The sequence below is a fragment of the Leptopilina heterotoma genome, unplaced genomic scaffold (assembly GCF_015476425.1).
Source record: "Leptopilina heterotoma isolate Lh14 unplaced genomic scaffold, ASM1547642v1 Lhet_68, whole genome shotgun sequence".
In the NCBI taxonomy this organism is placed as follows: domain Eukaryota; kingdom Metazoa; phylum Arthropoda; class Insecta; order Hymenoptera; family Figitidae; genus Leptopilina; species Leptopilina heterotoma.
The window spans coordinates 2,401,618-2,413,895 of NW_025111157.1; the positions used below are offsets into that span (position 1 = coordinate 2,401,618).

The 12,278-nt window shown below is 27.1% G+C and overlaps 1 protein-coding gene across 1 annotated transcript in view; it reads left to right on the forward strand.

Annotated features, from left to right (window-relative positions):
* LOC122510369 (dehydrodolichyl diphosphate synthase complex subunit nus1) overlaps positions 1-12,278 on the forward strand; it is a 59,383-nt gene that overhangs the window by 37,886 nt on the left and 9,219 nt on the right. Inside the window, exon 2 of the mRNA XM_043624965.1 lies at positions 2,314-2,369. The gene's annotated coding sequence lies outside the window, so the exon portion shown is untranslated. The remainder of the gene's footprint in view (positions 1-2,313; positions 2,370-12,278) is intronic.

A 12,278-nucleotide genomic window follows, 5' to 3' on the forward strand; every position in this document is an offset into this window, starting at 1 on the left:
TTTATTTGATTTTAATAAAATTTTATTTGACTCAAATGAATTTAATAAATTTATGTCGAATAAAAATTTTATTTAAAACAAATAAAAAGTCTTTGGCAATTTTCAAATCCATTTGTTTAAAATATCGAATTTAACGAATTTCAATTATTCGTAAATTCTTCAGTATATTTCAGAAAATAAAAACTTCAAATAATATAAAAAAATTCAATTAAACTTTTTCAAAAAAATTAATTTCGAAATCCAATTATTTCTAAAAATCCACGCTATATTGCTTTTAATATTCAATTATTATCTCGAATTTTAACTGAAATTCATTTTTATGAAATGAAAATCAATTTTTATTAGAAAATTCTGCTGGAATTCAATTATTTAAATACAAAAATAAATAATTTATTGAATAATTGAATGTTTCTTAAAATTGAATTTTCATAAAGAAATTTATCAACAAATTTTTAAGTAATTAAATTCTTTGAACGAATTTTAATAAAATTTGTAAGAATAATTCCATTTTTCGAGAAACTCGATTAAAATTGTATTAAAAATAATTAAAATTCTGCGATGAGTTTCATTATTTGTAATTGAATCCCTGGAAAAATGTTATTATTCATGAAAATAATTGAATTATTGCGAAGAAATTTATAAAAAATTTGTAAATAATTGAATTCCTGTGAAATTTCTATTATTTATGAAAATAATTAAATTTATTTTAAATAATTGAAATCTTTTAGAAAATTTTATTAAAATAGTAGATATTGAAAATCATTGAATTGTAGAAAATTTTTGAAAATAGTCCAAATTTTGCCAATTTTTAAAATTAAACCTTTTCTAAATTCAATTATTTCTAAAAATTTATCCTAAAATGCAATATTCAATTATTATGTAAAATTTGAACTAAAATTCAATTTTAACTCAATTTTTATTAGAAAAAATTCTACTAGAATTCAATTATTTAAATAGAAAAATAAATAATTTATTAATCGTAAAGAATTTTATCAAATAAATTTTTAAATAAGTGAATTCTCTCGACGAATTTTAACAAAATTTAAAAAAATAATTACATTTTTCAAGAAGTTTGTTTAAAATTGTATTAAAAATAATTGAAATTCTACGAAAAGTTTTATTATTTGTGAAAATAATTAAATCCCAAAGAAGAATTTTATTATTTTTGAACATAATTAAATTTCTGCAATAATTTGTAATGCAAAAAAATAATTTATTGAATAATTTAATGTTTCTTAAAATTCAAATCTCATAAATAATTTTATCAACAAATTTTCAAATAATTGAATTATTGCAAAGAAATTTATAGAAAATTTGTAAATAATTGAATTTCTGTGAAATTTTTATTATTTTATCAAAATAATTAAATGTTGTCAAGAATTTTATTAAAATTTTTGAAAATATAATTGAATTTCGGAGAAGAATTTTATTATTTCTAAAAATAATTGAAATTTTGACTAGAATTTGCACAACTTTAAATAAGCTAAAAGTTAATATAAAAACAATTTTGTCAAAAATTTAAAAAAAATTCATAGAAACGATTCAATTATTTTCAAAAATTGTTCAAAATTCAATTACTTTCAATATCTATTATTTTAATAAAAATTCCTAAAAATATCAATTTTTTAAAATTATTTTTATTCAATTATTTTGATAAATAATAAAATTTTTACAGAAATTCAATTATTTAGAACGTAATTTTCATAAAATATTTAGAAAAAATCAATTACTTTATACAATTCTTTGCAGAAATTCAATTATTTTCAAAAATTTTAATAAAATCCTTGCTGGAATTCAATTATTTTCATAAATCATAAAATTTCCGCAGGCATTAAACTTTTTTTTATTAAATTCTTCGCAAGAATTTGACTATTTTCATAATACATAATGAAAATTAGTCGCATAATTTCAATTATTTTTAATAAAATTTTAAATAAATTCCCCGAAATATGCAAATCATTCCTAAAAATTTCATTAAAATTCTTCGAAATAATTCAATTATTTTAAGAAATTCTGATGAAATTTTTTATAAATAAGAATTCAATTTTATGAAATTTTCAATTATTCAATTAATGAATTATTTATTTTTATATTTAAATTTAAATAATTGAATTCTTGTATAACTCTCTGATAGAAATGGATTAAAAAATGAATTTCAGTTCAAATTTTAGACAATAATTGAATATTAGAAGCGTTACATTAGGAATTTTTAGAAATAATTGAATTTGAAAGGAGTACGAAACTTGTTATTATTATAAAAAATAAAAAATTTACTATTATGTAAAAAGTGTAACTTTTGAAAAAACATTTCAGATGACAGACCTCAACGGCGGTAGGAATGCGGATTGGAAAAATCTCCCCTGGAAAATGTGAGTACTAATTTTCTTTTTTTCACCCTCTTTTTTTTATAAATACAAAAGAAATTCGAACCAAATTAATGTTTTTTTTAATTTTTCTCACAAAAATAAAGAATTTTGTTTAGTCTCTTGAATTTTAAGTTTTATCACAGTTTTTCTGTTTTTTATACACAGTTTTTCTGCGGATATCAAATTAAGACAAAAAACGAAATCAAAAATGTTGCGAAGCAACGTTTTGATTCATTTTTTATCTCAATTTGATATCTACAGAAAAACTGTGATTTGAAACAAAATACTCTTGCGATAAATTCAAAAATATTATTTTCAATATTAAAATATTTATTCAGGTTCACTACATTTAAATAAAAACACTTGAAATTTCCATTTTCCGAGCCACGCGTTTTATCGATATTAGTGTGGATAATCTACATAATTTTAAATAAATCCTAACTTTTTTAATATGCTGCTGCAGAAAAGTATCATTTATTCGTATATTTTCAACGAAAATTGTTGCAATACACAAACTGAAAATCCGCATTAAAAGCAATTAAAATATTAATTCATTTTTAGCAAACATTGTGCGCTTTTCATTAACAAACAATAAAATTATTTGTGTATTAACAATGAATTTTATATCGATTGTATTAAAGCTCAGAAATTAAAAAAAGGGGGAAAAATATTGCCAATATTATACGATAATGAATTAACCAACTTTTTTTACGATTTATAATGTAAAAACATAGTTGAAATTCGACACTGGTCTTTGGATATATAAATAGGTCAACCAATTTATTTTTGTAAAAATATAAAGTAAAAGTCATAAATTTCCATGTTACATTATTGCCATATTTTCTCTCTCAAACTAAATTGCTTGTTATTATTTGCTATTTTTCATTTACGACTTTCTTTTCAAAACGTGTATTATAGATTTATTTTTCTCGATCGGAAAATAAATGTTTTCGAATTAAATGAGTGGGAAAATCATTACTTTTGGCACATTTTGGAGAAAATGTTTCTTTAATCCATGAAAGTATAAATCTTGTATTTCTCCCTTTTTATAAGCAGTTGTATAAACTTGACGTATTTTTCTATATATTCTTTTATCTTTCCGGAACTATTCTTGTAATCATCTATAATTCTTAATAATCTCTGAAATCTTCTATAATCTGTCAGACTGTCAGCGTTAGCAAATTCAGTATTAAAGTCCATGTACGTGATACAAAGAATGTGTAGCCATAGAAATGGCAAATATAATATTGTAACGTTATATTTAACCTCATGCATAATACACTATGCGAAAATATTATAGATTTTTATTATTATCATATTCTTACTATATCCTTATTATAATAACTGATTTTCTTCACTGTCAAATTAAAATTTCACTGACTCTTTTATGAAAATTAAATGCAAGACACTAAAACATTTTGATTCGTACTCTAAAATTATTAGATACTCAAAAAAAAAAATGTTTTGTTGCATTTACAAGGATGCTACAGGTCAGGAATATCAGGGAATTTATAAATAAATTTCTGCGATAATTTGTAATGCAAAAAAAAATAATTTTGTGAATAATTGAATGTTTCTTAAAATCAGGGCTCGAGCTAGTGGAATTATTTAAAAATACGGACTTTACGGACCAAAAATTAAAAATTACGGACAAAAAATTTAAGTCATCCTCAAAACCTTGAAAGCTGAAATCCCCGAACGTTTAAAGCCCCGAATGTTTAAAGCCCCGAATGTTTAAATCCCCGAATGTTTAAATCCCCGTATGTTTAAATCCCCGAACGATTAAAGCCCCGAAAGTTTAAATCCCCGAACGATTAAAGCCCCGAAAGTTTAAATCCCCGAACGTTTAAATGCCCGACCGTTTAAAACCCCGAATGTTTAAAGCCCCGGATGTTTAAATCCCCGTACGTTTAAATCCCCGAACGTTTAAATCCCCGTATGTTTAAATCCCCGTATGTTTAAATGCCCGTATGTTTAAATCCCCGTACGTTTAAATTCCCGTACGTTTAAATCCCCGAACGTTTAAATCCCCGAACGTTTAAATCCCCGTATGTTTAAATCCCCGTACGTTTAAATCCCCGAACGTTTAAATCCCCGAACGTTTAAAGCCCCTGACGTTTAAAGCCCCGAATGATTAAATCCCCGTATGTTTAAATGCCCGTATGTTTAAATGCCCGTATGTTTAAATGCCCGAACGTTTAAATCCCCGTATGTTTAAATGGCCGAACGTTTAAATCCCCGTATGTTTAAATCCCCGAACGTTTAAAGCCCCGAACGTTTAAAGCCCCGTATGTTTAAATCCCCGTATGTTTAAATGCCCAAACGTTTAAAGCCCCGTATGTTTAAATCCCCTAACGTTTAAAGCCCCGTATGTTTAAATCCCCGTATGTTTAAATCCCCGAATGTTTAAATCCCCGAACGTTTAAAGCCCCTGACGTTTAAAGCCCCGAATGATTAAATCCCCGTATGTTTAAATGCCCGTATGTTTAAATCCCCGTATGTTATATCCCCTGACGTTTAAATGCCCGTATGTTTAAATCCCCGAATGTTTAAATCCCCGAATGATTAAATCCCCGAACGATTAAATCCCCGAATGTTTAAATCCCCGAACGATTAAAGCCCCGAATGTTTAAAGCCCCTAACGTTTAAATCTCCGTATGTTATATCCCCTGACGTTTAAATGCCCGTATGTTTAAATCCCCGAATGTTTAAAGCCCCTAACGTTTAAATCCCCGTATGTTTAAATCCCCGAATGTTTAAATCCCCGAACGATTAAAGCCCCGAATGTTTAAAGCCCCTAACGTTTAAATCTCCGTATGTTATATCCCCTGACGTTTAAATGCCCGTATGTTTAAATCCCCGAATGTTTAAAGCCCCTAACGTTTAAATCCCCGGATGTTTAAATCCCCGAATGTTTAAAGCCCCTAACGTTTAAATCTCCGTATGTTATATCCCCTGACGTTTAAATGCCCGTATGTTTAAATCCCCGAATGTTTAAAGCCCCTAACGTTTAAATCCCCGTATGTTATATCCCCTGACGTTTAAATCCCCGAATGTTTAAAGCCCCTAACGTTTAAATCCCCGGATGTTTAAATCCCCGAATGTTTAAATCCCCGAACGATTAAATCCCCGAATGTTTAAATCCCCGAACGATTAAAGCCCCGAATGTTTAAAGCCCCTAACGTTTAAATCTCCGTATGTTATATCCCCTGACGTTTAAATGCCCGTATGTTTAAATCCCCGAATGTTTAAAGCCCCTAACGTTTAAATCCCCGTATGTTATATCCCCTGACGTTTAAATCCCCGAATGTTTAAAGCCCCTAACGTTTAAATCCCCGGATGTTTAAATCCCCGAATGTTTAAATCCCCGAACGATTAAATCCCCGAATGTTTAAATCCCCGAACGATTAAAGCCCCGAATGTTTAAAGCCCCGAATGTTTAAAGCCCCTAACGTTTAAATCTCCGTATGTTATATCCCCTGACGTTTAAATGCCCGTATGTTTAAATCCCCGAATGTTTAAAGCCCCTAACGTTTAAATCCCCGAATGTTTAAATCCCCGAACGATTAAAGCCCCGAATGTTTAAAGCCCCTAACGTTTAAATCTCCGTATGTTATATCCCCTGACGTTTAAATGCCCTTATGTTTAAATGCCCGTACGTTTAAATCCCCGAACGTTTAAATCCCCGTATGTTTAAATCCCCGTATGTTTAAATCCCCGTATGTTTAAATCCCCGTATGTTTAAATGGCCGAACGTTTAAATCCCCGTATGTTTAAATCCCCGAACGTTTAAAGCCCCGAACGTTTAAAGCCCCGTATGTTTAAATCCCCGTATGTTTAAATGCCCAAACGTTTAAAGCCCCGTATGTTTAAATCCCCTAACGTTTAAAGCCCCGTATGTTTAAATCCCCGTATGTTTAAATCCCCGTATGTTTAAATCCCCGAACGTTTAAAGCCCCGAACGTTTAAAGCCCCGTATGTTTAAATCCCCGTATGTTTAAATGCCCAAACGTTTAAAGCCCCGTATGTTTAAATCCCCTAACGTTTAAAGCCCCGTATGTTTAAATCCCCGTATGTTTAAATGCCCGTATGTTTAAATCCCCGTATGTTATATCCCCTGACGTTTAAATGCCCGTATGTTTAAATCCCCGAATGTTTAAATCCCCGAATGATTAAATCCCCGAACGATTAAATCCCCGAATGTTTAAATCCCCGAACGATTAAAGCCCCGAATGTTTAAAGCCCCTAACGTTTAAATCTCCGTATGTTATATCCCCTGACGTTTAAATGCCCGTATGTTTAAATCCCCGAATGTTTAAAGCCCCTAACGTTTAAATCCCCGTATGTTTAAATCCCCGAATGTTTAAATCCCCGAACGATTAAAGCCCCGAATGTTTAAAGCCCCTAACGTTTAAATCTCCGTATGTTATATCCCCTGACGTTTAAATGCCCGTATGTTTAAATCCCCGAATGTTTAAAGCCCCTAACGTTTAAATCCCCGTATGTTTAAATCCCCGAATGTTTAAATCCCCGAACGATTAAAGCCCCGAATGTTTAAAGCCCCTAACGTTTAAATCTCCGTATGTTATATCCCCTGACGTTTAAATGCCCGTATGTTTAAATCCCCGAATGTTTAAAGCCCCTAACGTTTAAATCCCCGGATGTTTAAATCCCCGAATGTTTAAAGCCCCTAACGTTTAAATCTCCGTATGTTATATCCCCTGACGTTTAAATGCCCGTATGTTTAAATCCCCGAATGTTTAAAGCCCCTAACGTTTAAATCCCCGTATGTTATATCCCCTGACGTTTAAATCCCCGAATGTTTAAAGCCCCTAACGTTTAAATCCCCGGATGTTTAAATCCCCGAATGTTTAAAGCCCCTAACGTTTAAATCTCCGTATGTTATATCCCCTGACGTTTAAATGCCCGTATGTTTAAATCCCCGAATGTTTAAAGCCCCTAACGTTTAAATCCCCGTATGTTATATCCCCTGACGTTTAAATCCCCGAATGTTTAAAGCCCCTAACGTTTAAATCCCCGGATGTTTAAATCCCCGAATGTTTAAATCCCCGAACGATTAAATCCCCGAATGTTTAAATCCCCGAACGATTAAAGCCCCGAATGTTTAAAGCCCCGAATGTTTAAAGCCCCTAACGTTTAAATCTCCGTATGTTATATCCCCTGACGTTTAAATGCCCGTATGTTTAAATCCCCGAATGTTTAAAGCCCCTAACGTTTAAATCCCCGAATGTTTAAATCCCCGAACGATTAAAGCCCCGAATGTTTAAAGCCCCTAACGTTTAAATCTCCGTATGTTATATCCCCTGACGTTTAAATGCCCTTATGTTTAAATGCCCGTACGTTTAAATCCCCGAACGTTTAAATCCCCGTATGTTTAAATCCCCGTATGTTTAAATCCCCGTATGTTTAAATCCCCGTATGTTTAAATCCCCGTACGTTTAAATCCCCGAACGTTTAAATCCCCGAACGATTAAAGCCCCGAAAGTTTAAATCCCCGAATGCTCAAAACCTCGAAAACTGAAATCCCCGAATGTTCAAAATTTCAATTATTTTCAAAAATGTTCCTCAATTTAATGATTTTGAATTGTAATTGAATTCTTGCAGAAAATGTTTGAAAATAATTTACCTTTTTTTGAGAAATTTATTTAGAATTGTATTAAAAATAATTTAAATCCTACAATATATTTTATTATTTATGAAAATAATTGAATAGTTGCTAAGGATTTTGTTTCATTTTTTAAAATAATTGAATTGAAGTGAACAATTGTATTACTTATCAAAATAATTGAATTGTTGGCAAGGATTTTATTAAAATTGTAAATAATTTAATTCCTTTTTGAAAAATTTTGTGGAAGTTTAAATTATTATAAAACATGAAGAAATTTTTTGAATTGTTAATTCCTATGAAAAAATAATTATGATAAAATATTTCTTTAAAAAAGAAGTTATTGATGTTTTCGAATAATTAATTTTTAGAGTGAATCAAAATATTCTTTAGGATCAGAAAAAAGGTCAAAATCAGTGAGGAAAAAGTCTGAAAATCAGGGAAAAGTCAAGGGAAAACAAAATTAATTTTTTGTGGCAACCCTATTCCTTTTTTAATAAATTAAATTATTATTTAATAATTATTTTTTCCGTAGGAATTAAAATTTCCCCAAAATTCAAAGCAAAGTTAGAATTCATAAATATTTTAATGTGAAAAGAATGAATAAAAACATTTGTTTAGAAAAAAATTTGAAATAAATTTCATTGAAAAAAACCTCGGGTATATAAAGGAGAGAGAGAGAGAGAGAGCTGTAGAAAATGTGAATGAAGCTAATTGAAGGGAGAAAAATGCAAAATTCTTTATATTAAACGCACCCTCACGCTACCATAAAAAAGGCATTAATCCGTAAAAGTGTTCATTTTGACCCCGAAAGTCCTGGAAATATCCGAGAGTTTTATCGGCCAACATTACCAGTTACAAAGTAGGTCGGTCGACCAAAAACGTTCCAGGATTGGTTTATATAGTTTCAGGCTTTTGCTTTTCGACCATTTTCCCTCGACAATTTTTTCTCTTGAATTTATTGACAATTTTTTTCATGCCAACATATATATATGTATATCCATATATATATTCCTTTTTTTACAAAGCAAAACGGCTTTTCCGCTTTTCTTGAAAATCCCTCTTCATTCCTTTTCACCCTCCAACCTACGCTATTTTTCCCCCTATGCTTTTTGCACACCTTTTACTACTTTTCTTCTTCTTCTTCTTCTCCCTTTTTTCATACCCACACAAACGAGGCACCTCTTGAAATTCAGAGTGAATCATATTAGTGTGGAATGAATAGAAGTACGTGACTGCGAGTCTAAGCTCACAAATCTACGAATCAGAGCACAAAATCCGGAGAATCAAATACCCGAAGAAATTTAAGGGACACGAATGGTGTTTTCCTCTCTCATATTATAGGCGATCAGTGGCGCTCTTTATTTAACCTATTGGGCTTTATATTCAAGGGCGAAAGTGTGCTGCGATAAAAGAAGGAAGAGAGATTGGAAAAAAATTAACGACAAGAATAAAAGAGGGAATATAATCGAAATTAATCGATTTATTAAACGTGCATTATATGTAGTAGCGAGGTTTTGATTTTAATATTATTAAAGGACAATAAATCTTTTTCCTATTTACTATGCTTGAAAAACAGTTCTTATAATAAGATTTGACAGAGTTGCAACAGGTCAGGGAAATTAAGAGAAAAAAGCAGGAAAAGTAGTATGGGAAATTAGAGTATAGGGAAATTAGAGAAAAATCCCGGAATTTTATTCAAAATACTGGAAGAAATTAAATTTTTAGAATTCGAAAGAAAATTGAGAATTTTCGTTTAAATTTCGTTTGCATCTTAAACTATGAAATTAACACGTATTCTAATACAAAACCTTCAAATTTTTCCATTTCTGACAATAATTTCTTTTTAAATAACTTAAGTTTTCAGGAACTATCATAAAATTATGACTTATAAATTATATATTTAATGAATAATTTCTACAATTTCCATAAATACTAGATTTATAGAAGAATTTTAGTTAAAAATACTAAAAAAAAAAAATTGAATTTCGGAAAAGTTATACAAATGATTGCAGAAATTCAATTATTTTCAAAAATTATAAAAATTCTTCACCGAAAATTTAATTATTCTTATAAACTTGAAAGAAAATTGTTGCAAGAATTCAATTATTTTCAAAAGTAATAAAATTCTTTACAGAAATTCAATTATGTTCAAAAATTTAAAAAAAAAATTATTTTAAAAATATTTCAAGTATCTTGATAAATAATAAATTTTCATCTCCGAAATTCAATTATTTTAGAAAAATTTTGATTATTCTCATAAATAATAAAACTCGTCGCAGGGTTTTAATTATAAAAAAATTGAATTTTGAAGAAATTACAAACTTTTGCAAAAATTCAATATTATTTTCAAAAACAAACATTTTTCGCAGATATTCAATTATGTTTAAAAATTTTTAAATTCTCAAAAAATTTTAATTATCTTTATATAAATAATAAAATTCTTCTCCAAAATTCAATTATTTTCAAAAATCTTAATAAAATTCTTGTCAAAATTTCAATTATTATCAAAAATTGATACTATTTTTTTTTACAGGAATTTAATTATTTTAAAGAATTTTAATAAGATTCTTCGCAAAAATTCAATTTCATTGAAAAATTTTGAAAAATTCTCTTAAAAGTTTTAATTATTTTCAAGAGAAATAAAATTCTTCACCGAAATTCAATTATTTTTAAAAATTTTAATAAAATGCTTTGCAAAATTTTAAATGCTATCAAAAATATTCCTCAATTCAATGATTTTCTAATAGTTACTATTTTAATAAAGTTTTTAAAAATAAAATTTTTCGCAGAAATTCAATTATGTTCAAATTTTTTAAACAAATTCTCATAAAAATTTCAATTATCTTTAAAAATAATGAAATTCTTCTGCAAAATTCAATTATTTTCAAAAAATTTTAATAAAATTCTTGTCAAAATGTCAATTATTTTTTAAAGTAATATAATTCTTCTTCAAAGTTTAATTATTTTTAAAAGTTTTAATGAAATTCTTGGCAAAATTTCAAATATTTTCAAAAGAAATAAAATGCTTTGCAAAATTTTAATTGCTATCAAAAATATTCTTCAATTCAATGATTTTCAATACCTATCGACTATTTTAATAAAGTTTTCCAAAAGAATTCAATTTATTATTTAAAAAGAATTCTAATAAAATTCTTTAATAATAAAATTTTTTACAGGGATTCAATTATTTTTATAAATAATAAAAATTTTTAGATAAATTAAATTATTTTTAATATAATTTTCATAAATTTTTTTTAAAGAAATCAATAATTTAAAATGTTTTTTTATAAAATTCTTCTCCAGAATTTAATTATTTTTATAATTGTAATAAAAATTATCGTAAAATTTCAATTATTTTTAATACAATTTTAAATAAATTTTCATGAAAAATTCAATTATTCTTAAAAATTTTATTAAAATTCGTTGAAAGAATTAAATTATTTAAAAATTTGTTAGTTAAATTTTTAATAAGAATTTGATTTTCAAAAACATTCAATATTCAATAAATCATTTATTTTTGTAATTAAATAATTGCATTCTTGTAGAATTTTCTAAAAAATAAATTTTAGTTAAAATATTTTAGATAATAAATTGAATTTATTTAAAGCATTAAAGCGTGAATTATTAGAAATAATTGAATTTTGAAAATGTTTTATATTAAAATCTTTGAAAATCCTGAATTTTTCATACTTTTAACTAACAATTCATTAGAATTAATTTTTTTTTTTGAAAAAGTTTAATAAAATTGTTTTTGGAATATTTTTTAATTTTGTATTTTCTAATGTACAATTAAAGAATTTCCGAATAATCGACAATATATTTTGTAAAATTAAATTGTAAAAGAAAAAGATTTGAAAATTCTCAAAGAACTTTTTCAAAAATTATTAAAAATAATTGATTTAAAGAAGAATTTTAATTAAAAATTCTGGAAATATAATTGAATTGAAAAGATGAAAATAGTTTTGAAGAAGAAATATTTTTTTAAGAAATAATTGAATTTCGAAAGGGTCGAATTCAATTTTTTTGAAAAATTTCAATTCCAATGCTTTTGAAATTAGTTGAATTTTTAAATATATATTTAATTATTAAATAATATTCAAAAAAATTTTGAAAATAACTTAATCGTTTCTACGAATTTTATTTCAAAATTTTTGAGAATAATTTTTTTTTTCAAGTAGAGGGAATTTAAATTTGTGCAAATTACAAAAAAAAAAAGAAAAAAAAGTAGCTTAAATGTCGCAAATAAAAAAAAATATCTAAATAGTAGGAAATTATAAAAAAAG